This window comes from Patagioenas fasciata, chromosome 2 (genome assembly GCF_037038585.1).
Source record: "Patagioenas fasciata isolate bPatFas1 chromosome 2, bPatFas1.hap1, whole genome shotgun sequence".
Taxonomy (NCBI): Eukaryota; Metazoa; Chordata; class Aves; order Columbiformes; family Columbidae; genus Patagioenas; species Patagioenas fasciata.
In genome coordinates, this window is record NC_092521.1 from 103,741,192 (window position 1) to 103,765,258 (window position 24,067).

Below are 24,067 nucleotides of genomic sequence, written 5' to 3' on the forward strand. Positions count from 1 at the left end.
AGGTTTAGATTTGGGGTTTAGATTTGGGGTTATGTTTAGATTTGGGGTTAGGTTTAGATTTGGGGTTAGGGGTTGGGGTTAGGGGTTTGGGTTGGGTGTTGGGGTTAGGTTTAGATTTGGGGTTAGGGGTTGGGGTTAGGGGTTGGGGTCAGGGGTTGGGGTTACCTTTAGATTTGTGGTTAGGTTTAGATTTGGGGTTAGGTTTAGATTTGGGATTAGGGGTTGGGGTTAGGTTTAGATTTGGGGTTAGGTTTAGATTTGGGGTTAGGGGTTGGGGTTAGGTTTAGATTTGGGGTTAGGTTTAGATTTGGGGTTAGGGGTTGGGGTTAGGTTTAGATTTGGGGTTAGGTTTAGATTTGGGGTTAGGGGTTGAGGTTAGGTTTAGATTTGGGGTTAGGTTTAGAACTGGGGTTAGGGGTTGGGGTTAGGTTTAGATTTGGGGTTAGGTTTAGATTTGGGGTTAGGGGTTGGGGTTAGGTTTAGATTTGGGGTTATGTTTCGATTTGGGGTTAGGTTTAGATTTGGGGTTTAGATTTGGGGTTAGGTTTAGATTTGGGGTTAGGGGTTAGGGTTAGGGGTTTGGGTTGGGTGTTGGGGTTAGGTTTAGATTTGAGGTTAGGGGTTGGGGTTAGGGGTTGGGGTCAGGGGTTGGGGTTACCTTTATATTTGGGGTTAGGTTTAGATTTGGGGTTAGGTTTAGATTTGGGGTTAGGGGTTGGGGTTAGGTTTAGATTTGGGGTTAGGTTTAGATTTGGGGTTAGGTGTTGGGTTTAGGTTTAGATTTGGGGTTAGGTTTAGATTTCGGTTTAGATTTGGGTTTAGGTTTAGATTTGGGGTTAGGTTTCGATTTGGGGTTAGGGGTTGGGGTTAGGTTTATATTTGGGGTTAGGTTTCGATTTGGGGTTAGGGGTTGGGGTTAGGTTTAGATTTGGGGTTAGGTTTAGATTTGGGGTTAGGGGTTGGGGTTAGGTTTAGATTTGGGGTTAGGTTTAGCTTTGGGGTTAGGGGTTGGGGTTAGGTTTAGATTTGGGGTTAGGTTTAGATTTGGGGTTTTGATTTGGGGTTAAGTTTAGATTTAAGGTTAGGCTTAGATTTGGTGTTATGGGTTGGGGTTAGGGGTTGGGGTTAGGTTTTGATTTGGGGTTAGGGGTTGGGGTTAGGTTTAGATTTGGGGTTAGGGTTTCGGGTTAGAGGTTGGGGTTAGGTTTAGATTTGGGGTTAGCGGTTGGGGTTAGAGGTTGGGTTTAGGGGTTGGGGTTAGGTTTTGATTTGGGGTTAGGTTTAGATTTGGGGTTAGGGGTTGGGGTTTTGTTTAGATTTGGCGTTATGTTTAAATTTGGGGTTAGGGGTTGGGGTTAGGTTTAGATTTGTGATTAGGTTTAGATTCGGGGTTACGGGTTGGGGTTAGGTTTAGATTTGGGGTTAGGTTTAGATTTGGGGTTAGGGGTTGAGGTTAGGTTTAGATTTAGCGTTAGGTTTAGATTTGGGGATAGGGGTTGGGGTTAGGGGTTGGGGTTAGGTTTAGATTTGGGGTTAAGGCTTGGGGTTAGGTTTAGATTTCGGGTTAGGTTTAGATTTGGGGTTGGGGTTCGCATTAGGGGTTGGGGTTAGGTTTAGATTTGGGGTTAGGTTTTGGGGTTAGGGGTTGGGGTTAGGTTTACGTTTGGGGTTAGGGGTTGGGGTTCGGGGTTGGGGTTAGGGTTTGGGGTTAGGTTTAGATTTGGGGTTAGGGGTTGGGATTAGATTTAGATTTGGGATTAGGTTTAGATTTGGGGTTTAGATTTCGGGTTAGGTTTAGATTTGGTTTTAGGGGTTGGGGTTAGGGGTTGGGGTTAGGTTTAGATTTGTGGTTAGGGGTTGGGGTTAGGGATTGGGGTTAGGGTTTGGGGTTAGGTTTAGATTTGGGGTTAGGTTTAGATTTGGGGTTAGGTTTCGATTTGGGGTTAGGGGTTGGGGTTATGTTTATATTTGGTGTTAGGTTTAGATTTAGGGTTAGGGGTTGGGATAAGTTTAGATTTTGGTTTAGGTTTAGGTTTGGGTTTAGGGGTTGGGGTTAGGTTTAGATTTAGGGTTAGGTTTAGATTTGGGATTAGGGGTTGAGGTTAGGTTTAGATTTGGGGTTAGGTTTAGAATTGGGGTTAGGGGATGGGGTTAAGTTTAGTTTTGGGGTTAGGTTTAGATTTGGGGTTAGGGGTTGGGGTTAGGTTTAGATTTGGGGTTAGGTTTAGATTTGTGGTTAGGGTTTGGGGTTAGGTTTAGATTTGGGGTTATGTTTCTATTTGGGTTTAGGTTTAGATTTGGGGTTTAGATTTGGGGTTATGTTTAGATTTGGGGTTAGGTTTAGATTTGGGGTTAGGGGTTGGGATTAGGGGTTGGGGTTGGGTGTTGGGGTTAGGTTTAGATTTGGGGTTAGGGGTTGGGGTTAGGGGTTGGGGTCAGGGGTTGGGGTTACCTTTAGATTTGGGCTTAGGTTTAGATTTGGGGTTAGGTTTAGATTTGGGATTAGGGGTTGGGGTTAGGTTTAGATTTGGGGTTAGGTTTAGATTTGGGGTTAGGGGTTGAGGTTAGGTTTAGATTTGGGGTTAGGTTTAGATTTGGGGTTAGGGGTTGGGGTTAGGTTTAGATTTGGGGTTAGGTTTAGATTTGGGGTTAGGGGTTGAGGTTAGGTTTAGATTTGGGGTTAGGTTTAGATTTGGGATTAGGGGTTGGGGTTAGGTTTAGATTTGGGGTTAGGTTTAGATTTGGGGTTAGGGGTTGAGGTTAGGTTTAGATTTGGGTTTAGGTTTAGATTTGGGGTTAGGGGTTGGGGTTAGGTTTAGATTTGGGGTTAGGTTTAGATTTGGGGTTAGGGGTTGGGGTTAGGTTTAGATTTGGGGTTATGTTTCGATTTGGGGTTAGGTTTAGATTTGGGGTTTAGATTTGGGGTTAGGTTTAGATTTGGGGTTAGGGGTTAGGGTTAGGGGTTTGGGTTGGGTGTTGGGGTTAGGTTTAGATTTGAGGTTAGGGGTTGGGGTTAGGGGTTGGGGTCAGGGGTTGGGGTTACCTTTAGATTTGGGGTTAGGTTTAGATTTGGGGTTAGGTTTAGATTTCGGGTTAGGGGTTGGGGTTAGGTTTAGATTTGGGGTTAGGTTTAGATTTGGGGTTAGGTGTTGGGTTTAGGTTTAGATTTGGGGTTAGGTTTAGATTTCGGTTTAGATTTGGGTTTAGGTTTAGATTTGGGGTTAGGTTTCGATTTGGGGTTAGGGGTTGGGGTTAGGTTTATATTTGGGGTTAGGTTTCGATTTGGGGTTAGGGGTTGGGGTTAGGTTTAGATTTGGGGTTAGGTTTAGATTTGGGGTTAGGGGTTGGGGTTAGGTTTAGATTTGGGGTTAGGTTTAGCTTTGGGGTTAGGGGTTGGGGTTAGGTTTAGATTTGGGGTTAGGTTTAGATTTGGGGTTTTGATTTGGGGTTAAGTTTAGATTTAAGGTTAGGCTTAGATTTGGTGTTATGGGTTGGGGTTAGGGGTTGGGGTTAGGTTTTGATTTGGGGTTAGGGGTTGGGGTTAGGTTTAGATTTGGGGTTAGGGTTTGGGGTTAGAGGTTGGGGTTAGGTTTAGATTTGGGTTTAGCGGTTAGGGTTAGAGGTTGGGTTTAGGAGTTGGGGTTAGGTTTTGATTTGGGGTTAGGTTTAGATTTGGGGTTAGGGGTTGGGCTTAGGTTTAGATTTGGGGTTAGGTTTAGATTTGGAGTTAGGGGTTGGGGTTAGGTTTAGATTTGGGGTTATGTTTAGATTTGGGGTTAGGGGTTGGGGTTATGTTTATATTTGGGGTTAGGTTTAGATTTAGGGTTAGGGGTTGGGATAAGTTTAGATTTTGGTTTAGGTTTAGGTTTGGGGTTAGGGGTTGGGGTTAGGTTTAGATTTAGGGTTAGGTTTAGATTTGGGATTAGGGGTTGAGGTTAGGTTTAGATTTGGGGTTAGGTTTAGAATTGGGGTTAGGGGATGGGGTTAAGTTTAGTTTTGAAGTTAGGTTTAGGTTTCGGGTTTGGGGTTGGGGTTAGGTTTAGATTTGGGGTTAGGTTTAGATTTGGGGTTAGGGTTTGGGGTTAGGTTTAGATTTGGGGTTATGTTTCTATTTGGGGTTAGGTTTAGATTTGGGGTTTAGATTTGGGGTTAGGTTTAGATTTGGGGTTAGGTTTAGATTTGGGGTTAGGGGTTGGGGTTAGGGGTTTCGGTTGGGTGTTGGGGTTAGGTTTAGATTTGGGGTTAGGGGTTGGGGTTAGGGGTTGGGGTCAAGGGTTGGGGTTACCTTTAGATTTGGGGTTAGGTTTTGATTTGCGGTTAGGTTTAGATTTGGGGTTAGGGGTTGGGGTTAGGTTTAGATTTAGGGTTAGGTTTAGATTTGGGGTTAGGTTTAGATTTGGGGTTAGGGGTTGAGGTTAGGTATAGATTTGGGGTTAGGTTTAGATTTGGGGTTAGGGGTTGGGGTTAGGTTTAGATTTGGGGTTATGTTTAGATTTGGGGTTAGGGGTTGAGGTTAGGTTTAGATTTGGGGTTAGGTTTAGATTTGGGGTTAGGGGTTGGGGTTAGGTTTAGATTTGGGGTTAGGTTTAGATTTGGGGTTAGGGGTTGAGGTTAGGTTTAGATTTGGGGTTAGGTTTAGATTTGGGGTTAGGGGTTGGGGTTAGGTTTAGATTTGGGGTTAGGTTTAGAACTGGGGTTAGGGGATGGGGTTAAGTTTAGTTTTGGGGTTAGGTTTAGATTTGGGGTCAGGGGTTGGGGTTAGGTTTAGATTTGGGGTTAGGTTTAGATTTGGGTTTAGGGGTTGGGGTTAGGTTTAGATTTGGGGTTAGGTTTAGATTTGGGGTTAGGGGTTGGGGTTAGGGGTTTGGGTTGGGTGTTGGGGTTAGGTTTAGATTTGAGGTTAGGGGTTGGTGTTAGGGGTTGGGGTCAGGGGTTGGGGTTACCTTTAGATTTGGGGTTAGGTTTAGATTTGGGGTTAGGTTTAGATTTGGGGTTAGGTGTTGGGTTTAGGTTTAGATTTGGGGTTAGGTTTAGATTTCGGTTTAGATTTGGGTTTAGGTTTAGATTTGGGGTTAGGTTTCGATTTGGGGTTAGGGGTTGGGGTTAGGTTTATATTTGGGGTTAGGTTTCGATTTGGGGTTAGGGGTTGGGGTTAGGTTTAGATTTGGGCTTAGGTTTAGATTTGGGGTTAGGGGTTGGGGTTAGGTTTAGATTTGGGGTTAGGTTTAGCTTTGGGGTTAGGGGTTGGGGTTCGGTTTAGATTTGGGGTTAGGTTTAGATTTGGGGTTTTGATTTGGGGTTAAGTTTAGATTTAACGTTAGGCTTAGATTTGGGGTTAGGGGTTGGGCTTAGGTTTAGATTTGGGGTTAGGGGTTGGGGTTAGAGGTTGGGGTTAGGTTTAGATTTTGAGTTAGGGGTGGGGTTAGGGTTTGGGGTAAGGTTTACATTTGGGGGTAGGTTTAGATTTGGGGTTTTGATTTGGGGTTAGGTTTAGATTTAAGGTTAGGTTTAGATTTGGTGTTAGGGGTTGGGGTTAGGGGTTGGGGTTAGGTTTTGATTTGGGGTTAGGGGTTGGGGTTAGGTTTAGATTTGGGGTTAGGGTTTGGGGTTAGAGGTTGGGGTTAGGTTAAATTTGGGGTTAGCGGTTGGGGTTAGAGGTTGGGTTTAGGGGTTGGGGTTAGGTTTTGATTTGGGGTTAGGTTTAGATTTGGGGTTAGGGGTTGGGGTTAGGTTTAGATTTGGGGTTAGGTTTAGATTTGGAGTTAGGGGTTGGGGTTAGGTTTAGATTTGGGGTTATGTTTAGATTTGGGGTTAGGGGTTGGGTTTAGGTTTAGATTTGGGGTTACGTTTAGATTTGGGGTTAGGGGTTAGGGTTAGGTTTAGATTTTGGTGTAGGTTTAGATTTGGGGTTAGGGGTTGGGGTTAGATTTAGATTTGGGGTTAGGTTTAGATTTGGGTTTAGGGGTTGGGGTTAGGTTTAGATTTGGGGTTAGGTTTAGATTTGGGATTAAGGGTTGGGGTAAGGTTTAGATTTGGGATTAGGTTTCGATTTGGGGTTAGGGGTTGGGGTTAGGTTTAGATTTGGGGTTAGGTTTCGATTTGGGGTTAGGTTTAGATTTAAGGTTTAGATTTGGGGTTAGGTTTAGATTTGGGGTTAGGGGTTGGGGTTAGGGGTTTGGGTTGGGTGTTAGGGTTAGGTTTAGATTTGGGGTTAGGGGTTGGGGTTAGGGCTTGGGGTCAGTGGTAAGCTTTAGATTTGGGGTTAGGTTTAGATTTGGGGTTAGGTTTAGATTTGGGGTTAGGGGTTGGGGTTAGGGGTTGGGGTTAGGTTTACGTTTGGGGTTAGGGGTTGGGGTTCGGGGTTGCGGTTAGGGTTTGGGGTTAGGTTTAGATTTGGGGTTAGGGGTTGGGATGAGATTTAGATTTGGGATTAGGTTTAGATTTGGGGTTTTGATTTCGGGTTAGGTTTAGATTTAGGGTAGGGGTTGGGGTTAGGGGTTGGGGTTAGGTTTAGATTTGTGGTTAGGGGTTGGGGTTAGGGATTGGGGTTAGGGGTTGGGGTTAGGGGTTGGGGTTAGGTTTAGATTTAGGGTTAGGTTTCGATTTGGGGTTAGGGGTTGGGGTTAGGTTTAGATTTAGGGTTAGGTTTAGATTTGGGATTAGGGGTTGAGGTTAGGTTTAGATTGGGGGTTAGGGGTTGGGGTTAGGTTTAGATTTGGGGTTAAGTTTAGATTTGGGGTTAGGGGTTGGGGTTAGGTTTAGATTTGGGGTTAGGTTTAGATTTGGGGTTAGGTTTAGATTTGGGGTTAGGGGTTGAAGTTAGGTTTAGATTTGGGGTTAGGGGTTGGGGTTAGGTTTAGATTTGGGGTTAGGTTTAGATTTGGGGTTAGGGGTTGAGGTTAGGTTTAGATTTGGGGTTAGGTTTAGATTTGGGGTTAGGGGTTGAGGTTAGGTTTAGATTTGGGTTTAGGTGTTGGGGTTAGGATAGATTTGGGGTTAGGTTTAGATTTGCGAATAGGGGTTGGGGTTAGGTTTAGATTTGGGGTTAGGTTTAGATTTAGGGTTAGGTTTAGATTTAGGGTTAGGTGTTGGGGTTAGGTTTAGATTTTGGGTTAGGTTTAGATTTGGGGTTTAGATTTGGGGTTAGGTTTAGATTTGGGGTTAGGTTTAGATTTGGGGCTAGGGTTTGGGGTTAGGTTTAGATTTGGGGTTAGGTTTAGATTTGGGGTTAGGGGTTGGGGTTAGGTTTAGATTTGGGGTTAGGTTTAGATTTGGGGTTAGGGCTTGGGGTTAGGTTTAGATTTGGGGTTAGGTTTAGATTTGGGGTTGGGGTTAGGGTTAGGGGTTGCGGTTAGATTTAGATTTGGGGTTAGGGGTTGGGTTTAGGGGTTGGGGTTAGGTTTACATTTGGGGTTAGGGGTTGGGGTTCGGGGTTGGGGTTAGGGGTTGGGGTTAGGTTTAGATTTGGGGTTAGTGGTTGGGGTTAGGTTTATATTTGGGGTTAGGTTTATATTTGGGGTTAGGGGTTGGGGTTAGGTTTAGATTAGGGTTTAGGTTTAGGTTTGGGGTTAGGGGTTGGGGTTAGGTTTAGATTTGGGGTTAGGTTTAGATTTGGGGTTAGGGGTTGAGGTTAGGTTTAGATTTCGGGTTAGGTTTAGATTTGGGGTTAGGGGTTGGGGTTAGGTTTAGATTTGGGGTTAGGTTTAGATTTGGGGTTAGGGTTTGGGGTTAGGTTTAGATTTGGGGTTAGGTTTAGATTTGGGGTTAGGTTTAGATTTGGGGTTTAGATTTAAGCTTAGGTTTAGATCTGGGGTTATGGGTTTAGATTTGGGGCTAGGGTTTGGGGTTAGGTTTAGATTTGGGGTTAGATTTAGATTTGGGGTTAGGGGTTGGCGTTAGGTTTAGATTTGGGGTTAGGTTTAGATTTGGGTTTAGGGTTTGGGGTTAGGGTTTAGGGTTAGGTTTAGATTTGGGGTTAAGGGTTGGGGTTAGGGGTTGGGGTTAGGGGTTGGGGTTAAGGGTTGGGGATAGGTTTAGATTTGGGGTTAGGGGTTGGGGTTAGGTTTAGATTTGGGGTTAGGTTTAGATTTAGGGTTAGGGCTTGGGGTTAGGTTTAGATTTGGGGTTAGTTTATGTTTGGGGCTAGGGGTTGTGGTTAGGTTTAGATTTGGGGTTAGGTTTAGATTTGGGGTTAGGGGTTTGGGTTAGGTTTAGATTTGGGGTTAGCTTTAGAGTTGGGGTTAGGGGTTGGGGTTAGGTTTAGATTTGGGTTAGGTTTAGATTTGGGGTTTTGATTTGGGGTTAGGTTTAGATTTAATGTTAGGTTTAGATTTGGGGTTAGGGGTTGGGCTTAGGGGTTTGGGGTTAGGTTTAGATTTGGGGTTAGGGCTTGGAGTTAGGTTTAGATTTGGGGTTACGTTTAGATTTGGGGTTAGGGGTTGGGGTTAGGGGTTGGGGTTAGGTTTAGATTTGGGGTTAGATTTTGGGGTTAGGGGTTGGGGTTAGGTTTACATTTGGGGTTAGGGGTTGGGGTTCAGGGTTAGGGATAGGGGTTGCGGTTAGGTTTAGATTTGGGGTTAGAGGTTGGGATTAGGTTTAGATTTGGGATTAGGTTTAGATTTGGGGTTTGGATTTGGGGGTAGGTTTAGATTTGGGTTTAGGGGTTGGGGTTAGGGGTTGGGGTGAGGTTTAGATTTGGGATTAGGTTTAGATTTGGGGTTAGGTTTAGATTTGGGGTTAGGGGTTGGGGTTAGGTTTAGATTTGGGGTTAGGAGTTGGGGTTAGGTTTAGATTTGGGGTTAGGTTTAGATTTGGGGTTAGCGGTTGGGGTTAGGTTTAGATTTGGGTTTACGTTTAGGTTTGGGGTTAGTTTTAGATTTGGAGTTAGGGGTTGGGGTTAGGTTAAGATTTGGGGTTAGGTTTAGATTTAGGGTTAGGGGTTGGGGTTAGGTTTAGATTTGGGTTTAGGTGTTGGGGTTAGGGGTTGGGGTTAGGTTTAGATTTGGGGTTAGGGGTTGTGGTTCGGGGTTGGGGTTAGGGGTTGGGGTTAGGTTTAGGTTTGGGGTTAGGGATTGGGATTAGGTTTAGATTTGGGATTAGGTTTAGATTTGGGGTTTAGATTTGGGGTTAGGTTTAGATTTGGGTTTATGTGTTGGGGTTAGGGGTTGGGGTTAGGTTTAGATTTGGGGTTAGGGGTTGGGGTTAGGTTTAGATTTGGGGTTAGGTTTAGATTTGGGGTTAGGGGTTCAGATTTGGTTTAGATTTGGGTTTAGGTTTAGGTTTGGGGTTAGGGGTTGGGGTTGGGTTTAGATTTGGGGTTAGGTTTAGATTTGGGGTTAGGGGTTGAGGTTAGGTTTAGATTTGGGTTTAGGTTTAGATTTGGGTTTAGGTATTGGGGTTAGGTTAAGATTTGGGGTTATGTTTATATTTGGGGTTAGGGGTTGGGGTTACGTTTAGATTTGGGGTTAGGTTTAGATTTAGGGTTAGGTTTAGATTTGGGGTTAGGTTTAGATTTGGGGTTAGGTTTAGATTTCGGGTTTAGATTTGGGGTTAGGTTTAGATTTGGGGTTAGGGGTTGGGGTTAGGTTTATATTTGGGGTTAGGTTTCGATTTGGGGTTAGGGGTTGGGGTTAGGTTTAGATTTGGGGTTAGGTTTAGATTTGGGGTTAGGGGTTTTGGTTAGGTTTAGATTTGGGGTTAGGTTTAGATTTGGGGTTAGGGGTTGGGGTTAGGTTTAGATTTGGGTTTAGGTTTAGATTTGGGGTTAGGGGTTGGGTTTAGGTTTAGATTTGGGGTTAGGTTTAGATTTGGGGTTAGGGGTTGGGGTTAGGTTTAGATTTGGGGTTAGGTTTAGATTTGGGGTTAGGTTTAGATTTGGGGTTAGGGGTTCAGGTTTGGTTTAGATTTGGGTTTAGGTTTAGGTTTGGGGTTAGGGGTTGGGGTTGGGTTTAGATTTGGGGTTAGGTTTAGATTTGGGGTTAGGGGTTGAGGTTAGGTTTAGATTTGGGGTTAGGTTTAGATTTGGGATTAGGTTTAGATTTGGGGTTAGGTTTAGATTTGGGGTTAGGGGTTCAGGTTTGGTTTAGATTTGGGTTTAGGTTTAGGTTTGGGGTTAGGGGTTGGGGTTGGGTTTAGATTTGGGGTTAGGTTTAGATTTGGGGTTAGGGGTTGAGGTTAGGTTTAGATTTGGGGTTAGGTTTAGATTTAGGGTTAGGTTTAGATTTGGGGTTAGGTTTAGATTTGGGGTTAGGTGTTGGGGTCAGGTTTAGATTTGGGGTTAGGTTTAGATTTCGGGTTTAGATTTGGGGTTAGGTTTAGATTTGGGTTTAGGGGTTGGGGTTAGGTTTATATTTGGGGTTAGGATTCGATTTGGGGTTAGAGGTTGGGGTTAGGTTTAGATTTGGGGTTAGGTTTAGATTTGGGGTTAGGGGTTTTGGTTAGGTTTAGATTTGGGGTTAGGTTTAGATTTGGGGTTTGGGGTTAGGTTTAGATTTGGGGTTAGGTTTAGATTTGGGGTTAGGGGTTGGGTTTAGGTTTAGATTTGGGGTTAGGTTTAGATTTGGGGTTAGGGGTTGGGGTTAGGTTTAGATTTGGGGTTAGGTTTAGATTTGGGGTTAGGGGTTGGGGTTAGGTTTAGATTTGGGGTTAGGTTTAGATTTGGGGTTAGGTTTAGATTTGGGGTTAGGGGTTGGGGTAAGGGGTTGTGTTTAGGGGTTGGGGTTGGGTTTAGATTTGGGGATAGGTTTAGATTTGGGGTTAGGGGATGAGGTTAGGTTTAGATTTCGGGATAGTTTTAGATTTTGGGTTTTGATTTAAGGTTAGCTTTAGATTTAACGTTAGGTTTACATATGGGGATAGGGGTTGGGGTTAGGGGTTGGGGTTAGGTTTAGATTTGGGGTTAGGGGTTGGGGCTAGGGGTTGGGGTTAGGTTTAGATTTGGGTTTAGGGGTTGGGGTTAGGGGTTGGGTTTAGGGGTTGGGGTAGGTTTAGATTTGGGGTTAGGGGTTGAGGTTAGGTTTAGATTTGGGGTTAGGTTTAAATTTGGGGTTAGGGGTTGGGGTTAGGTTTAGATTTGGGGTTAGGTTTAGATTTGGGGTTAGGGCTTGGGGTTAGGTTTAGATTTGGTGTTAGGTTTAGATTTGGGGTTGGGGTTATGGTTAGGGGTTGGGGTTAGGTTTAGATTTGGGGTTAGGGGTTGGGGTTAGGGGTTGGGGTTAGGTTTACATTTGGGGTTAGGGGTTGGGGTTCGGGGTTGGCGTTAGGGGTTGGGGTTAGGTTTAGATTTGGGGTTAGGGGTTGGGGTTAGGTTTATATTTGGCGTTAGGTTTAGATTTGGGGTTAGGGGTTGGGGTTAGGTTTAGATTTGGGTTTAGGTTTAGGTTTGGGGTTAGGGGTTGGGGTTAGGTTTAGATTTGGGGTTAGGTTTAGATTTGGGGTTAGGGGTTGAGGTTAGGTTTAGATTTGGGGTTAGGTTTAGATTTGGGGTTAGGGGTTGGGGTTAGGTTTAGATTTGGGGTTAGGTTTAGCTTTGGGATTAGGGTTTGGGGTTAGGTTTAGATTTGGGGTTAGGTTTAGATTTGGGGTTAGGTTTAGATTTGGGGTTTAGATTTAAGGTTAGGTTTAGATCTGGGGTTATGGGTTTAGATTTGGGGCTAGGGTTTGGGGTTAGGTTTAGATTTGGGGTTAGGGGTTGGGGTTAGGTTTAGATTTGGGGTTAGGTTTAGATTTGGGGTTAGGGGTTGGGGTTAGGGGTTGGGGTTAGGTTTAGATTTGGGGTTAAGGGTTGGGGTTAGGGGTTGGGGTTAGTGGTTGGGGTTAGGTTTAGATTTGGGGTTAAGGGTTGGGCTTAGGGGTTGGGGTTAGGGGTTGGGGTTAAGGGTTGGGGATAGGTTTAGATTTGGGGTTAGGGGTTGGGGTTAGGTTTAGATTTGGGGTTAGGTTTAGATTTAGGGTTAGGGCTTGGGGTTAGGTTTAGATTTAGGGTTAGTTTATGTTTGGGGCTAGGGGTTGTGGTTAGGTTTAGATTTGGGGTTACGTTTAGATTTACGGTTAGGGGTTTGGGTTAGGTTTAGATTTGGGGTTAGCTTTAGAGTTGGGGTTAGGGGTTGTGATTAGGTTTAGATTTGGGATTAGGTTTAGATTTGGGGTTTGGATTTGAGGGTAGGTTTAGATTTGGGGTTAGGGGTTGGGGTTAGGGGTTGGGGTTAGGTTTAGATTTGGGGTTAGGGGTTGGGGTTAGGGGTTGGGGTTAGGTTTAGATTTGGGATTAGGTTTAGATTTGGGGTTAGGTTTAGATTTGGGGTTAGGGGTTGGGGTTAGGTTTAGATTTGGGGTTAGGAGTTGGGGTTAGGTTTAGATTTGGGGTTAGGTTTAGATTTGGGGTTAGTGGTTGGGGTTAGGTTTAGATTTGGGTTTACGTTTAGGTTTGGGGTTAGTTTTAGATTTGGAGTTAGGGGTTGGGGTTAGGTTAAGATTTGGGGTTAGGTTTAGATTTAGGGTTACGGGTTGGGGTTAGGTTTAGATTTGGGATAAGGTGTTGGGGTTAGGGGTTGGGGTTAGGTTTAGATTTGGGGTTAGGGGTTGGGGTTCGGGGTTGGGGTTAGGGGCTAGGGTTAGGTTTAGGTTTGGAGTTAGGGGTTGGGATTAGGTTTAGATTTGGGATTAGGTTTAGATTTGGGGTTTAGATTTGGGGTTAGGTTTAGATTTGGGTTTAGGGGTTGGGGTTAGGTTTAGATTTTGGGGTTAGGGGTTGGGGTTAGGGGTTGGGGTTAGGGGTTGGGGTTAGGTTTAGATTTGGGGTTAGGTTTTGATTTGGGGTTAGGTGTTGGGGTTAGGTTTACATTTGGGGTTAGGTTTAGATTTGGGGTTTAGATTTGGGGTTAGGTTTAGATTTTGGTTTAGGGGTTGGGGTTGGGGTTAGGGGTTGGGTTTAGGGGTTGGGGTAGGTTTAGATTTGGGGTTAGGGGTTGAGGTTAGGTTTAGATTTGGGGTTAGGTTTAAATTTGGGGTTAGGGGTTGGGGTTAGGTTTACATTTGGGGTTAGGTTTAGATTTGGGGTTAGGGCTTGGGGTTAGGTTTAGATTTGGTGTTAGGTTTAGATTTGGGGTTGGGGTTATGGTTAGGGGTTGGGGTTAGGTTTAGATTTGGGGTTAGGGGTTGGGGTTAGGGGTTGGGGTTAGGTTTACATTTGGGGTTAGGGGTTGGGGTTCGGGGTTGGCGTTAGGGGTTGGGGTTAGGTTTAGATTTGGGGTTAGGGGTTGGGGTTAGGTTTATATTTGGCGTTAGGTTTAGATTTGGGGTTAGGGGTTGGGGTTAGGTTTAGATTTGGGTTTAGGTTTAGGTTTGGGGTTAGGGGTTGGGGTTAGGTTTAGATTTGGGGTTAGGTTTAGATTTGGGGTTAGGGGTTGAGGTTAGGTTTAGATTTGGGGTTAGGTTTAGATTTGGGGTTAGGGGTTGGGGTTAGGTTTAGATTTGGGGTTAGGTTTAGATTTGGGGTTAGGGTTTGGGGTTAGGTTTAGATTTGGGGTTAGGTTTAGATTTGGGGTTTAGATTTAAGGTTAGGTTTAGATCTGGGGTTATGGGTTTAGATTTGGGGCTAGGGTTTGGGGTTAGGTTTAGATTTGGGGTTAGGTTTAGATTTGGGGTTAGGTTTAGATTTGGGGTTAGCGGTTGGGGTTAGGTTTAGATTTGGGTTTACGTTTAGGTTTGGGGTTAGTTTTAGATTTGGAGTTAGGGGTTGGGGTTAGGTTAAGATTTGGGGTTAGGTTTAGATTTAGGGTTACGGGTTGGGGTTAGGTTTAGATTTGGGATAAGGTGTTGGGGTTAGGGGTTGGGGTTAGGTTTAGATTTGGGGTTAGGGGTTGGGGTTCGGGGTTGGGGTTAGGGGCTGGGGTTAGGTTTAGGTTTGGAGTTAGGGGTTGGGATTAGGTTTAGATTTGGGATTAGGTTTAGATTTGGGGTTTAGATTTGGGGTTAGGTTTAGATTTGGGTTTAGGGGTTGGGGTTAGGTTTAGATTTGGGGTTAGGGGTTGGGGTTAGGGGTTGGGGTTAGGGGTTGGGGTTAGGTTTAGATTTGGGGTTAGGTTTTGATTTGGGGTTAGGTGTTGGGGTTAGGTTTACATTTGGGGTTAGGTTTAGATTTGGGGTTAGGGTTTGAGGTTTGGTTTAGATTTGGGTTTAGGTTTAGGTTTGGGGTTAGGGGTTGGGGTTGGGTTTAGATTTGGGGTTAGGTTTAGATTTGGGGTTAGGGGTTGAGGTTAGGTTTAGATTTGGGGTTATGTTTATATTTGGGGTTAGGGGTTGGGGTTACGTTTAGATTTGGGGTTATGTTTAGATTTAGGGTTAGGTTTAGATTTGGGGTTAGGTTTAGATTTGGGGATAGGTGTTGGGGTTAGGTTTAGATTTGGGGTTAGGTTTAGATTTCGGGTTTAGATTTGGGGTTAGGTTTAGATTTGGGGTTAGGTTTAGATTTGGGGTTAGGGGTTGGGTTTAGGTTTATATTTGGGGTTAGGTTTCGATTTGGGGTTAGGTGTTGGGGTTAGGTTTAGATTTGGGGTTAGGTTTAGATTTGGGGTTAGGGGTTTTGGTTAGGTTTAGATTTGGGGTTAGGTTTAGATTTGGGGTTAGGGTTTGGGGTTAGGTTTAGATTTGGGGTTAGGGGTTGGGTTTAGGTTTAGATTTGGGGTTAGGTTTAGATTTGGGGTTAGGGGTTGGGGTTAGGTTTAGATTTGGGGCTAGGTTTAGATTTGGGGTTAGGGGTTGGGGTTAGGTTTAGATTTGGGGTTAGGTTTAGATTTGGGGTTAGGTTTAGATTTGGGGTTAGGGGTTGGGGTAAGGGGTTGTGTTTAGGGGTTGGGGTTGGGTTTAGATTTGGGGATAGGTTTAGATTTGGGGTTAGGGGATGAGGTTAGGTTTAGATTTCGGGATAGGTTTAGATTTCGGGTTTTGATTTGAGGTTAGCTTTAGATTTAACGTTAGGTTTACATATGGGGATAGGGGTTGGGGTTAGGGGTTGGGGTTCGGTTTAGATTTGGGGTTAGGAGTTGGGGTTAGGTTTAGATTTGGGGTTAGGTTTAGATTTGGGGTTAGCGGTTGGGGTTAGGTTTAGATTTGGGTTTACGTTTAGGTTTGGGGTTAGTTTTAGATTTGGAGTTAGGGGTTGGGGTTAGGTTAAGATTTGGGGTTAGGTTTAGATTTAGGGTTAGGGGTTGGGGTTAGGTTTAGATTTGGGATAAGGTGTTGGGGTTAGGGGTTAGGGTTAGGTTTAGATTTGGGGTTAGGTTTAGATTTGGGGTTAGGGGTTGGGGTTAGGTTTAGATTTGGAGTTAGGTTTAGATTTGGGGTTAGGGGATGAGGTTAGGTTTAGATTTCGGGATAGGTTTAGATTTCGGGTTTTGATTTGAGGTTAGCTTTAGATTTAACGTTAGGTTTACATATGGGGATAGGGGTTGGGGTAAGGGGTTGGGGTTAGGTTTAGATTTGGGGTTAGGGGTTGGGGTTAAAGGTTGGGGTTAGGTTTAGATTTGGGGTTAGGTTTAGATTTAGGGTTAGGGCTTGGGGTTAGGTTTAGATTTGGGGTTAGTTTATGTTTGGGGCTAGGGGTTGTGGTTAGGTTTAGATTTGGGGTTAGGTTTAGATTTGGGGTTAGGGGTTTGGGTTAGGTTTAGATTTGGGGTTAGCTTTAGAGTTGGGGTTAGGGGTTGGGGTTAGGTTTAGATTTGGGTTAGGTTTAGATTTGGGGTTTTGATTTGGGGTTAGGTTTAGATTTAATGTTAGGTTTAGATTTGGGGTTAGGGGTTGGGCTTAGGGGTTTGGGGTTAGGTTTAGATTTGGGGTTAGGGCTTGGAGTTAGGTTTAGATTTGGGGTTAGGTTTAGATTTGGGGTTAGGGCTTGGGGTTAGGGGTTGGGGTTAGGTTTAGATTTGGGGTTAGATTTTGGGGTTAGGGGTTGGGGTTAGGTTTACATTTGGGGTTAGGGGTTGGGGTTCGGGGTTAGGGTTAGGGGTTGCGGTTAGGTTTAGATTTGGGGTTAGAGGTTGGGATTAGGTTTAGATTTGGGATTAGGTTTAGATTTGGGGTTTGGATTTGGGGGTAGGTTTAGATTTGGGTTTAGGGGTTGGGGTTAGGGGTTGGGGTGAGGTTTAGATTTGGGGTTAGGGGTTGGGGTTAGGGGTTGGGGTTAGGTTTAGATTTGGGATTAGGTTTAGATTTGGGGTTAGGTTTAGATTTGGGGTTAGGGGTTGGGGTTAGGTTTAGATTTGGGGTTAGGAGTTGGGGTTAGGTTTAGATTTGGGGTTAGGTTTAGATTTGGGGTTAGCGGTTGGGGTTAGGTTTAGATTTGGGTTTACGTTTAGGTTTGGGGTTAGTTTTAGATTTGGAGTTAGGGGTTGGGGTTAGGTTAAGATTTGGGGTTAGGTTTAGATTTAGGGTTAGGGGTTGGGGTTAGGTTTAGATTTGGGTTTAGGTGTTGGGGTTAGGGGTTGGGGTTAGGTTTAGATTTGGGGTTAGGGGTTGGGGTTCGGGGTTAGGGTTAGGGGTTGCGGCTAGGTTTAGGTTTGGGGTTAGGGGTTGGGATTAGGTTTAGATTTGGGATTAGGTTTACATTTGGGGTTTAGATTTGGGGTTAGGTTTAGATTTGTGTTTAGGTGTTGGGGTTAGGGGTTGGGGTTAGGTTTAGATTTGGGGTTAGGGGTTGGGGTTAGGTTTAGATTTGGGGTTAGGTTTTGATTTGGGGTTAGGTGTTGGGGTTAGGTTTACATTTGGGGTTAGGTTTAGATTTGGGGTTAGGGGTTCAGGTTTGGTTTAGATTTGGGTTTAGGTTTAGGTTTGGGGTTAGGGGTTGGGGTTGGGTTTAGATTTGGGGTTAGGTTTAGATTTGGGGTTAGGGGTTGAGGTTAGGTTTAGATTTGGGGTTAGGTTTAGATTTGGGTTTAGGTGTTGGGGTTAGGTTTAGATTTGGGGTTATGTTTATATTTGGGGTTAGGGGTTGGGGTTACGTTTAGATTTGGGGTTAGGTTTAGATTTAGGGTTACGTTTAGAATTGGGGTTAGGTTTAGATTTGGGGTTAGGTGTTGGGGTCAGGTTTAGATTTGGGGTTAGGTTTAGATTTCGGGTTTAGATTTGGGGTTAGGTTTAGATTTGGGGTTAGGGGTTGGGGTTAGGTTTATATTTGTGGTTAGGTTTCGATTTGGGGTTAGTGGTTGGGGTTAGGTTTAGATTTGGGGTTAGGTTTAGATTTGGGGTTAGGGGTTTTGGTTAGGTTTAGATTTGGGGTTAGGTTTAGATTTGGGGTTAGGGGTTGGGGTTAGGTTTAGATTTGGGGTTAGGTTTAGATTTGGGGTTAGGGGTTGGGTTTAGGTTTAGATTTGGGGTTAGGTTTAGATTTGGGGTTAGGGGTTGGGGTTAGGTTTAGATTTGGGGTTAGGTTTAGATTTGGGGTTAGGGGTTGGGGTTAGGTTTAGATTTGGGGTTAGGTTTAGATTTGGGGTTAGGTTTAGATTTGGGGTTAGGGGTTGGGGTAAGGGGTTGTGTTTAGGGGTTGGGGTTGGGTTTAGATTTGGGGATAGGTTTAGATTTGGGGTTAGGGGATGAGGTTAGGTTTAGATTTCGGGATAGTTTTAGATTTTGGGTTTTGATTTAAGGTTAGCTTTAGATTTAACGTTAGGTTTACATATGGGGATAGGAGTTGGGGTTAGGGGTTGGGGTTAGGTTTAGATTTGGGGTTAGGGGTTGGGGCTAGGGGTTGGGGTTAGGTTTAGATTTGGGTTTAGGGGTTGGGGTTAGGGGTTGGGTTTAGGGGTTGGGGTTAGGTTTAGATTTGGGGTTAGGGGTTTTGGTTAGGTTTAGATTTGGGGTTAGGTTTAAATTTGGGGTTAGGGGTTGGGGTTAGGTTTAGATTTGGGGTTAGGTTTAGATTTGGGGTTAGGGCTTGGGGTTAGGTTTAGATTTGGGGTTAGCTTTAGATTTGGGGTTGGGGTTAGGTTTAGATTTGGGGTAAGGGGTTGGGGTTAGGGGTTGGGGTTAGGTTTACATTTGGGGTTAGGGGTTGGGGTTCGGGGTTGGCGTTAGGGGTTGGGGTTAGGTTTAGATTTGGGGTTAGGGGTTGGGGTTAGGTTTATATTTGGCGTTAGGTTTAGATTTGGGGTTAGGGGTTGGGGTTAGGTTTAGATTTGGGTTTAGGTTTAGGTTTGGGGTTAGGGGTTGGGGTTAGGTTTAGATTTGGGGTTATGTTTAGATTTGGGGTTAGGGGTTGAGGTTAGGCTTAGATTTGGGGTTAGGTTTAGATTTGGGGTTAGGGGTTGGGGTTAGGTTTAGATTTGGGGTTAGGTTTAGATTTGGGGTTAGGGTTTGGGGTTAGGTTTAGATTTGGGGTTAGGTTTAGATTTGGGGTTAGGTTTAGATTTGGGGTTTAGATTTAAGGTTAGGTTTAGATCTGGGGTTATGGGTTTAGATTTGGGGCTAGGGTTTGGGGTTAGGCTTAGATTTGGGGTTAGGTTTAGATTTGGGGTTAGGGGTTGGGGTTAGGTTTAGATTTGGGGTTAGGTTTAGATTTGGGGTTAGGGGTTGGGGTTAGGGGTTGGGGTTAGGTTTAGATTTGGGGTTAAGGGTTGGTGTTAGGGGTTGGGGTTAGTGGTTGGGGTTAGGTTTAGATTTGGGGTTAAGGGTTGGGGTTAGGGGTTGGGGTTAGGGGTTGGGGTTAAGGGTTGGGGATAGGTTTAGATTTGGGGTTAGGGGTTGGGGTTAGGTTTAGATTTGGGGTTAGGTTTAGATTTAGGGTTAGGGCTTGGGGTTAGGTTTAGATTTAGGGTTAGTTTATGTTTGGGGCTAGGGGTTGTGGTTAGGTTTAGATTTGGGGTTAGGTTTAGATTTGGGGTTAGGGGTTTGGGTTAGGTTTAGATTTGGGGTTAGCTTTAGAGTTGGGGTTAGGGGTTGGGGTTAGGTTTAGATTTGGGTTAGCTTTAGATTTGGGGTTTTGATTTGGGGTTAGGTTTAGATTTAATGTTAGGTTTAGATTTGGGGTTAGGGGTTGGGCTTAGGGGTTTGGGGTTAGGTTTAGATTTGGGGTTAGGGCTTGGAGTTAGGTTTAGATTTGGGGTTAGCTTTAGATTTGGGGTTAGGGGTTGGGGTTAGGGGTTGGGGTTAGGTTTAGATTTGGGGTTAGATTTTGGGGTTAGAGGTTGGGGTTAGGTTTACATTTGGGGTTAGGGGTTGGGGTTCGGGGTTAGGGTTAGGGGTTGCGGTTAGGTTTAGATTTGGGGTTAGGGGTTGGGATTAGGTTTAGATTTGGGATTAGGTTTAGATTTGGGGTTTGGATTTGAGGGTAGGTTTAGATTTGGGTTTAGGGGTTGGGGTTAGGGGTTGGGGTTAGGTTTAGATTTGGGTTTAGGGGTTGGGGTTAGGGGTTGGGGTTAGGTTTAGATTTGGGATTAGGTTTAGATTTGGGGTTAGGTTTAGATTTGGGGTTAGGGGTTGGGGTTAGGTTTAGATTTGGGGTTAGGAGTTGGGGTTAGGTTTAGATTTGGGGTTAGGTTTAGATTTGGGGTTAGCGGTTGGGGTTAGGTTTAGATTTGGGTTTACGTTTAGCTTTGGGGTTCGTTTTAGATTTGGAGTTAGGGGTTGGGGTTAGGTTAAGATTTGGGGTTAGGTTTAGATTTGGGGTTAGGGGTTGGGGTTAGGGGTTGGGGTTAGGGGTTGGGGTTAGGTTTAGATTTGAGGTTAGGTTTTGATTTGGGGTTAGGTGTTGGGGTTAGGTTTACATTTGGGATTAGGTTTAGATTTGGGGTTAGGGGTTGGGGTTGGGTTTAGATTTGGGGTTAGGTTTAGCTTTAGGGTTAGGGGTTGAGGTTAGGTTTAGATTTGGGGTTAGGTTTAGATTTGGGTTTAGGTGTTGGGGTTAGGTTTAGATTTGGTGTTAGGTTTATATTTGGGGTTAGGGGTTGGGGTTACGTTTAGATTTGGGGTTAGGTTTAGATTTAGGGTTAGGTTTAGATTTCGGGTTTAGATTTGGGGTTAGGTTTAGATTTGGGGTTAGGTTTAGATTTGGGGTTAGGGGTTGGGGTTAGGTTTATATTTGGGGTTAGGTTTCGATTTGGGGTTAGGGGTTGGGGTTAGGTTTAGATTTGGGGTTAGGTTTAGATTTGGGGTTAGGGGTTTTGGTTAGGTTTAGATTTGGGGTTAGGTTTAGATTTGGGGTTAGGGTTTGGGGTTAGGTTTAGATTTGGGGTTAGGCTTCGATTTGGGGTTAGGGGTTGGGTTTAGGTTTAGATTTGGGGTTAGGTTTAGATTTGGGGTTAGGGGTTGGGGTTAGGTTTAGATTTGGGGTTAGGTTTAGATTTGGGGTTAGGGGTTGGGGTTAGTTTTAGATTTGGGGTTAGGTTTAGATTTCGAGTTAGGTTTAGATTTGGGGTTAGGGGTTGGGGTTAGGGGTTGTGTTTAGGGGTTCGGGTTAGGTTTAGATTTGGGGATAGGTTTAGATTTGGGGTTAGGGGATGAGGTTAGGTTTAGATTTCGGGATAGGTTTAGATTTGGGGTTTTGATTTGAGGTTAGCTTTAGATTTAACGTTAGGTTTAGATTTGGGGATAGGGGTTGGGGTTAGGGGTTGGGGTTAGGTTTAGATTTGGGGTTAGGGGTTGGGGTTAGGGGTTGGGGTTAGGTTTAGATTTGGGGTTAGGGGTTGGGGTTAGGGGTTGGGTTTAGGGTTTGGGGTTAGGTTTAGATTTGGGGTTAGGTTTAGATTTGGGGTAAGGTTTAGATTTGGGGTTAGGGGTTGGGGTTAGGTTTAGATTTGGGGATAGGTTTAGATTTGGGGTTAGGGGTTGGGGTTAGGTTTAGATTTGGGGTTAAGTTTAGATTTGGGGTTAGGGGGTGAGGTTAGGCTTAGATTTGGGGTTAGGTTTAGATTTGGGGTTAGGGGGTGAGGTTAGGTTTAGATTTGGGGTTAGGTTTAGATTTGGGGTTAGGGGTTGGGGTTAGGGGTCGTGTTTAGGGGTTCGGGTTAGGTTTAGATTTGGGGATAGGTTTAGATTTGGGCTTAGGGGATGAGGTTAGGTTTAGATTTCAGGATAGGTTTAGATTTGGGGTTTTGATTTGAGGTTAGCTTTAGATTTAACGTTAGGTTTAGATTTGGGGATAGGGGTTGGGGTTAGGGGTTGGGGTTAGGTTTAGATTTGGGGTTAGGGGTTGGTGTTAGGGGTTGGGGTTAGGTTTAGATTTGGGGTTAGGGGTTGGGGTTAGCGGTTGGGTTTAGGGGTTGGGGTTAGGTTTAGATTTGGGGTTAGGTTTAGATTTGGGGTTAAGGTTTAGATTTGGGGTTATGGGTTGGGGTTAGGTTTAGATTTGGGGATAGGTTTAGATTTGGGGTTAGGGGTTGAGGTTAGGTTTAGATTTGGGGTTAGGGGTTGGGGTTAGGTTTAGATTTGGGGTTACGGGGTGAGGTTAGGTTTAGATTTGGGGTTAGGTTTAGATTTGGGTTTAGGTGTTGGGGTTAGGTTTAGATTTGGGGTTAGGTTTAGATTTGGGGTTAGCGGTTGGGGTTAGGTTTAGATTTGGGGTTAGGTTTAGATTTAGGGTTAGGTTTAGATTTGGGGTTAGGTTTAGATTTGGGGTTAGGTGTTGGGGTTAGGTTTAGATTTGGGGTTAGGTTTAGATTTCGGATTTAGATTTGGGGTTAGGTTTAGATTTGGGGTTAGGGGTTGGGGTTAGGTTTAGATTTAGGGTTAGGTTTAGATTTGGGTTTGGTGCTGGGGTTAGGTTTGGATTTGGGGTTAGGGGTTGGGGTTAGGGGTTGGGGTCAGGAGTTGGGGTTAGCTTTAGATTTGGGGTTAGGTTTAGCTTTGGGGTTAGGTTTAGATTTGCGGTTAGGGGTTGGGGTTAGGTTTAGATTTGGGGTTAGGTTTAGATTTGGGGTTAGGGGTTGGGGTTAGATTTAGATTTGGGTTTAGGTTTAGGTTTGGGATTAGGGGTTGGGGTTAGGTTTAGATTTGGGGTTAGGTTTAGATTTGGGGTTTTGATTTGGGGTTAAGTTTAGATTTAAGGTTAGGTTTAGATTTGGGGTTAGGGGTTGGGGTTAGGTTTAGATTAGGGGTTAGGGGTTGGGGTTAGAGGTTGGGGTTAGGTTTAGATTTGGACTTAGGGGTGGGGTTAGGGGTTGGGATACGGTTTAGATTTGGTGGTAGGTTTAGATTTGGGGTTTTGATTTGGGGTTAGGTTTAGATTTAACGTTAGGTTTAGATTTGGGGTTAGGTTTAGATTTGGGGTTAGGTGTTGGGGTTAGGTTTAGATTTGGGGTTAGGTTTAGATTTCGGGTTTAGATTTGGGGTTAGGTTTAGATTTGGGGTTAGGTTTAGATTTGGGGTTAGGGGTTGGGGTTAGGTTTATATTTGGGGTTAGGTTTCGATTTGGGGTTAGGGGTTGGGGTTAGGTTTAGATTTGGGGTTAGATTTAGATTTGGGGTTAGGTTTAGATTTGGGGTTAACTGTTGGGGTTAGGTTTAGATTTGGGTTTAGGTTTAGGTTTGGGATTAGGGGTTGGGGTTAGGTTTAGATTTGGGGTTAGGTTTAGATTTGGGGTTTTGATTTGGGGTTAAGTTTAGATTTAAGGTTAGGTTTAGATTTGGGGTTAGGGGTTGGGGTTAGGTTTAGATTAGGGGTTAGGGGTTGGGGTTAGAGGTTGGGGTTAGGTTTAGATTTGGAGTTAGGGGTGGGGTTAGGGGTTGGGGTAAGGTTTAGATTTGGTGGTAGGTTTAGATTTAGGGTTTTGATTTGGGGTTAGGTTTAGATTTAAGGTTAGGTTTAGATTTGGTGTTAGGGGTTGGGGTTAGGGGTTGGGGTTAGGTTTAGATTTGGGGTTAGGTTTAGATTTGGGGTTAGGTTTAGATTTGGAGTTAGGGGTTGGGGTTAGGGGTTGGGTTTAGGGGTTGGGGTTAGGTTTATATTTGGGGTTTGGGGTTGGGTTTAGGTTTAGATTTGGGGTTAGGGGTTGCGGTTAGGTTTAGATTTGGGGTTAGGTTTAGATTTGGGGTTAGGGGTTGGGGTTAGGTTTAGATTTGGGGTTAGGTTTAGATTTGGGGTTAGGGGTTGGGGTTAGGGGTTTGGGTTTGGTGCTCGGGTTAGGTTTAGATTGGGGGTTAGGGGTTGGGGTTAGGGGTTGGGGTCAGGGGTTGGGGTTAGGTTTAGATTTGGGGTTGGGGTTAGGGTTAGGGGTTGGGGTTAGGTTTAGATTTGGGGTTAGGGGTTGGGGTTAGGGGTTGGGGTTAGGTTTACATTTGGGGTTAGGGGTTGGGGTTCGGGGTTGGGGTTAGGGGTTGGGGTTAGGTTTAGATTTGGGGTTAGGTTTCGATTTGGGGTTACGGGTTGGGGTTAGGTTTATATTTGGGGTTAGGTTTAGATTTGGGGTTAGGGGTTGGGGTTAGGTTTAGATTTGGGGTTAGGGGTTCGGGTTAGGTTTAGATTTGGGTTTAAATTTAGGTTTGGGGTTAGGGGTTGGGGTTAGGTTTAGATTTGGGGTTAGGTTTAGATTTGGGGTTAGGGGTTTAGGTTAGGTTTAGATTTGGGGTTAGGTTTAGATTTGGAATTAGGGGTTGGGGTTAGGTTTAGATTTGGGGTTATGTTTAGATTTGGGGTTAGGGTTTGGGGTTAGGTTTAGATTTGGGGTTAGGTTTAGATTTGGGGCTAGGGTTTGGGGTTATGTTTAGATTTCGGGTTAGTTTTAGATTTGGGGTTAGGGGTTTGGGTTAGGTTTACATTTGGGGTTAGCTTTAGATTTGGGGTTAGGGGTTGGGGTTAGGTTTAGATTTGGGTTAGGTTTAGATTTGGGGTTTTGATTTGGGGTTAGGTTTAGATTTAATGTTAGGTTTAGATTTGGGGTTAGGGGTTGGGGTTAGGGGTTTGGGGTCAGGTTTAGATTTGGGGTTAGGGCTTGGGGTTAGGTTTAGATTTGGGGTTAGGTTTAGATTTGGGGTTAGATTTAGATTTGGGATTAGGGGTTGGGGTTAGGGGTTGGGGTTAGGTTTAGATTTGGGGTTAGATGTTGGGGTTAGGGGTTGGGGTTAGGTTTACATTTGGGGTTAGG